The following is a 6757-nucleotide window of genomic DNA, read 5'->3' on the forward strand; positions in this document are numbered from 1 at the left end:
TGAACGTAGCCACAGAACTTTTAATGAATACATTCGTTCTTACATATCCATTAACAAAGATGATTGGGATGAGTATATCAAGTATTTTGCATACTGTTACAATACAACACCATCTACGGTTCATGGTTATTGCCCATACGAGTTAGTTTTTGGAAAAATACCTCTGACTTACGAATTTTTAAAAGAAAATACAATTAGCCCAGTTTATAACTATGAGGCCTATGAGAAAGAAATAAAATATAGATTACAAGTAGCTCAACAAAGAGCTCACATATTGGTAAAAGAAGCTAAGGAGAGACAAAAGGTTTATTATGATAAAAATCTTCAATATAAGGAAATAAAATTAGGAGATTTAGTATTAGTTAAAAATGAAGCAGGTCATAAGTTAGATAATAGATACAAAGGGCCCTATAGAGTAGTAAATATTGATAAGAAAAATAATTATTCTTTAACTCCATATAATGTAGAAAATATAGAATTAATCGATAAGAGTAAGAAAATCATAGTACATAAAAATAGGCTTAAGCTATTTGAGTAAATTCACTTAATTTTTAATTACCCATAAATTTTACTTATTCATAAATTTCACACTTAAAGTTTTATGACCATAAATAAAGAAATATTTTTTGTACACAAAATATGTTAGTTATTAGTATCATAAACAAAAACCCGACACTTATCTATACAAAATGTTCAAAAAAAAAAAAAAATCTAAAAACAAATCTGAAATTAACAAGTAAACAAACATATGAATTATAATCCACTTGAAATAAAACAAACAAAACCGAAAACATTGTATCACAAGAAAAATTTTGTAAACAAACAACAAATGACAAAAACATCAAAAGTATCAAATGAAATATACAAAAGAAAATAAATCCACTCAACTGCATTACAGTTCTAAAATCGTTCATATGTATTCACGATTTTTTTTAGGAAAGGAGGTGTAGTATATCAGAATAAGTCACTAACAACAACAAAGCCACACGCCTGTGTTATGCATTTTTGCAGCATAAACAAATTCCTTACTTTGTTATTTTCACACGCTAAACACACAAGCGGCACAAGCTATATCTGGTGCATGCGCTAGCTCTATGTATGTAAATATGTACGACTGCGCTGCTAGCACCTTCATGCTTGGTACATGTAGATATGTCTGTGGATACATTACTTAGCTCCACATTAGAAATGGGTGTGTGTGTGTTGGTGACTTCACTGAGCTATGCTTTGAGCTAGGCACATATGAATGCATGCTCATATGTGCAAGCGAGAGATTCAGTCAGTAAGAATTTTAAGTAAATATGTATTGTAGTAAATAAGTAGTACATAAGATGTTAGAGTATAAATAAGATGATTCCAAAAAAGAACAACACAGATTTTGTTATGCGACATGCTAAGTCGCAGCTAAAAACAAAACGCGTTTTATTTAATAATAAAACATTCGTTAATAGCTATTATATACATGCATATAGCACACACAAAAAAGTGGTGTTTGCTTTTAACCAGACCCACCTACCGACCTGTATTTCGACTCACTGAATCCGAATCCGACCGTTTGACTTCTAAACCTTCAAAATTTCGAGTAAATTGCGAAAAATGAAAAAGTAGCAAAAAATCGGAGTTTATAGTTTGACGTGAAAAATCGTAGCGGAAAATAAAATTCCGTCATAAATTTTTGTATCGCTCATTTGCATACATACATATATTATGAAGTATGTACATAGACATATTGCTACCTAAAGTGTGTGATGCAGATTGACAGATAATGCGAAATTACATCGATTTTTTGTTTTTCCTGAACAATTTCAAAAAATGGACTTGGCACTTTTGACCTTTAGGCAACGATATATACATTAGTAAGGTAAAAATAAACCTCACGGTTACGCTTGCCAAATGTACAGGTATAGGAGCCTCCGGGCTTGGGACAAAATCTTCGCGCTGCGGGTGTGACAATAATTTATTCGAGTTGCGGTTAAAAACTTTGAGATTCTTCAATTTACTGGAAATCTGACCAACAGTAAGTGTTTTTTTTTAATCGCTCTTCTAGTGTCATTTCAAATATTTTAACAACATTGTCATTGTTGCAACTATTATCGATTCGCAACTGAATTTCAAAGAAAAATATCTCATTTATAAACCTGCCTTTACATCCATCAATTCAATCACTTGATATGTACATCCGCAGTGGATAATACTTTTTATACGAATACAGAGTTCAGAGAATTGCCGAAAGCAATTGGTAAAATTCTGCCTACACCGGTAAGCAACGAGGTTTTTAAATGAATGAGGGTAAAATTGATATTGTAAAAATTTGGCAAGCCTACTCACAGTGCTAACAAAGTGACACATTACAACAAGTCAGAGATGTTTTCTGTTATAAATATGAGCAAAGAAACCTACCAAAATTTTAAGCGTCCTACCATTTTGGTAGGAAAAGCCCAAAACGGCAACGCTGATGCAGTGTGGTGAACGAAGTGATTGAGTGGAAGAGTTGTTCAGGCATGCAGCTGGTGTGCTGCTAGCAGTACTCACATGATGCTGTGTGTATGTACGGTGGAGTATGTATGTATTTTATTGTATATACCCTGCAGCGGAAATTACTAGTACAGAACTAGTGAATTCACCAGTTTTCGGGAGTCGAATACCGGTAGCTCGCAAATCTACCACCCATGCTTTCTACTGTCGCATTTAACATGGAGTTGTCCTAGGAGGTGACAATTGACTCCCGCTGCGTAACTGGTTGCCTGTAAAAGCACCAGTTTTTTTTTCGTTGTGCACTTCACTTTTTCATAATTAATCCTTTCCGGTCAAATCCGTCCCTGATGAATATACAAATTTTTCCTCTTAATTACATAGAGCCTCATAATACCAAAAGTATAGGAAAAATATTCAAAAGGTGTTTTGCAATATATTGTACAAAAATCCGCAAAGGAGTAAATGCACTCAAGAAAACTCAACAAATATTTCACCAAGTTTGACGGAATAACACTTTTATTCCATTGAAAATGAACTTATGTATGTACGAAATAATTGATTTTGCTGCAGATATGTTGTAATTAATATTGCATATCTTTTTAAGTATCTTTAGTTAAGATTTGCATTAAAAAATTTTAAATTTTCTCCATGAGAACAGAATTCTTCTTCTTCTTCTTCTTTGGCGCTGTAACCGCCTAAGCGATTTTGGCCGAGTTCAGCAAAGCACGCCAGTCGTTTCTCCTCTGTGCCAACTGACGCCAATTGGAAACGCCAAGTGAAGCCAAGTCCTTCTCCACCTGATCTTTCCATCGCAGTGGGAGCCTCCCTCTTCCTCTGCTACCACCAGCGGGTTCCGAGTTGAATACTTTCAGAGCTGGAGCGTCGGTGTCCATTCGAACGACATGACCAAGCCAGCGGAGCCGCTGTGAGAAGAGAATTATATAAAGAAATTTTGAAAATTTTCAGATACAATTATAATGAAAAATACAAATTACCCTTATGTTACTTAATAAACCTTCTCGGTTTTTCTGCCTTCAGGAGATCAAGAAATCAAAAGCCTACCCTTTACTGCAACAATAGCGCACAAACTCTTCAAAAACCGCCCTAATTGCCTGTTCAACTGCAACCTTTGCGGACGTTTGTACACTGTATTGTACAAGACACTTACAACCTTTAAGTGCAAATGTACAATATATTGTACTTTTTTTTGATCACTCGGGAAAAATATTTTAAACCATGGTAGTTTAATTTTAGCATTTTTATATGATGAAATGTTTTTATATATCCATACTCAGTAAAACCCGCTTAAGTACCTCACGAAAAATGTCAGCTTTTTGAGGTACTTAGGCGGGTTGGGTACTTAAAAGAACCCGCTTAAGTACCTCGATGCGGGTACTTAAGCGAACATAATTATTGATGTACCTCAATTTTTCGTACCCCATTTACCATTTTACCTAAAATTTTCCCTTTTTAAGTGCTCTTTTAAAATTCCTTAAAATATTTACATATTCTGAATCTCAGCGGCAGCGTTACACACCTTCGGCAAAAAAAAATTATAAAAAATCAACGGTAATTTTTAGCCACTTCAAACTCGCACATTATTGCACTAAAATTGAATGGGCTATAAAACTGCATCCTCAAAAAACACATCTGAAAAAAATTGAAATTTTGATGAATTTTTTTCTTTAAGTGTTCTATAAAACCGTAAGCTTAGGTTTACATGGTATTTGTTAGGGAATGAACTGTATTTTAATTGAAAAATCTTAAATAAATACATATACATACTTCATTAAAGTTTATGTTTTATTCAAGGATTTACATATTTATGTAAGTTAACAAAAAGATGTAACTACATCAATAATTATGTTCGCTTAAGTACCCGCATCAAGGTACTTAAGCGGGTTCTTTTAAGTACTCAAAAAGCTGACATTTTTCGTGAGGTACTTAAGCGGGTTTTACTGTAGTTCAGTGGTGCACAGCGCTGGCAGCAGTGTTGCCGTTTTAGCCCTTTGGTGGCTAAATTTGGCTACCAAATTCTTTTTTTGGCCACAAAAATTTGAAATTGCCCCTAGCCCTTTTTTTAGCCCTTTTCAAAATTTATTCATCATTGACATAAAATTTTTTTTTATGATTTTCATGAATTTAACTCTTCGCTCATAAAGCGAACGCCTTTCCTTTAAGGCAAGTAAACATATGTCTATGTATGTTCCTTACGTTTCTGGGCCGTTATCTTATCCGTTAACGATTTAACTATACTTTAAAATAGGTAAGTTGTTACACAAAAATTTTTTTTGTTCAATAAAAAATTAATTCTTTTCAGAGTTCATTGTGTTTCTATACCAGTAATTATAGAAAATGTTTGCGTGTATACTTACATATTTATACTAGCAGTACCCCGGTGTGCTTCTCTACACCAAATATTGAAAAACGAATGAAAAGTCCTGGAATTTTTCTATATGAGAATTTATCATTTGTTTTATTTCAAAATTTTTGATTCTTTATTTTAAATCTTAATCCAACACATTTATATCGATATATCGATATATCGATGTTTTTCTGGCGATGTATTTTAGCATCGATGTTCATTGCTCCGATGCATCCAAATATCGATGTATCGATGTTACTCCCCAAAATTTGCATCCCTATGGCTGGCTGCTAGCGTCGTACACACGACTTGTACGCATGCCGCGGTTTGACACTCCCTTACAAAAGGTTCCTTTTNTATTTCAAAATTTTTGATTCTTTATTTTAAATCTTAATCCAACACATTTATATCGATATATCGATATATCGATGTTTTTCTGGCGATGTATTTTAGCATCGATGTTCATTGCTCCGATGCATCCAAATATCGATGTATCGATGTTACTCCCCAAAATTTGCATCCCTATGGCTGGCTGCTAGCGTCGTACACACGACTTGTACGCATGCCGNTTCAATAATACAAGGTTAGATAATTATTGACAGCCGCGGTTTGACACTCCCTTACAAAAGGTTCCTTTTACGAAGTATGGGGAAAGGGGAGGAATGAAATCCAATTGCTGCGAAAATGGTACTAGAAAAGAACCCAAAATAGGCAAATAGTAGGGAAATTCCTTTTGTAAATTCTAATGTATTTGCAGGAAATCTGGCATTTTAAACGAAATATTGAACGAAATGTTAATATATCTACGTGAATTACGCAATTTTTGTGCTATTTAGCCGTATAAAAACTGCAAAAATACTCAAAATTAAAATAAAACTACTATGAGATTTATGTAAACATCCAATTTAAAAACAGGTTATGTTTTCATCAGTTAAATGTGCTTCAGATGCATATACAAATAAAAATATTGCACAAAAGCTTGTACTTCTATTTCACAGCAAAGCAACACTTTTTCCAAGTAAATTTGCAAAGAAGCAACACGGTGCCACTGCTAAGGGAGCGGTGCGAGAGAGACAACTGTCAGTTTATCGAACCTTGTATTATTGAATCATGGTACGCATGGTGGAATAATAACAAGGTGTTGTCAGCAACGACGTGTTTGTTGTGATTTTGACAAGATCGGCATGCTTATTTTCAGTGCTGCCGATCTTAATTTTTATCCTACTATTCGTTGGGAAATAGTATCTAAAATACTCCATTTTAGTAATTCGTTTTATCGCGATTTTTAAAGAACTTGGTGTTTTCAGAACAATATTAATATTTAAAAATGCTTGATTTGTATAATTTTTGTCCTCAAAAAGTAGAAAAATAAACGATGTCTTGGTTATCAATGAAAAAAAAACGTACACAAAAATCGAATGGACAGGCGATTTTTTATATTAAATAACTTTTGCTGCATTGTCATAATATTGAGCCAAATGAACTACTGATACACTAGAATAGAGTGGCTGTATGGTTAAATTAGGAATTCGCTTATATTATCGATATTTATGTGTTTTAATCTATTTAGAAAATCATTTACAGTCTTATAGAAAATTGCCTTATTTTACGGCTTTTACAAGTTACAATATATGTCCAAGCTGTGTGGAGCTCCCGATACAAACATATATTCAGGCTTATAAGCCTGTAGTTATACATTTTTCTACATTTAATTTGAAATAGTATGCACCAACGGATTAAAAGTAGTAAATAATAAATAATATAAAAAAAAAACTTTTTAATATACAACGCTTTTATAAATGGACTAAAAAGTAGAAAATAATACTTCTCAGTCCCATAGAATTTGTTTTGATAACTTTTGATTTTGAAATTTTAGCAAAAGTCATTATAAACAATCTATGAAATTGAAAATGAAAA

The sequence above is a fragment of the Rhagoletis zephyria genome, unplaced genomic scaffold (assembly GCF_001687245.7).
Source record: "Rhagoletis zephyria isolate East Lansing unplaced genomic scaffold, Rhagoletis_zephyria_1.1 Rzeph_scaffold_00228, whole genome shotgun sequence".
NCBI lineage: Eukaryota > Metazoa > Arthropoda > Insecta > Diptera > Tephritidae > Rhagoletis > Rhagoletis zephyria.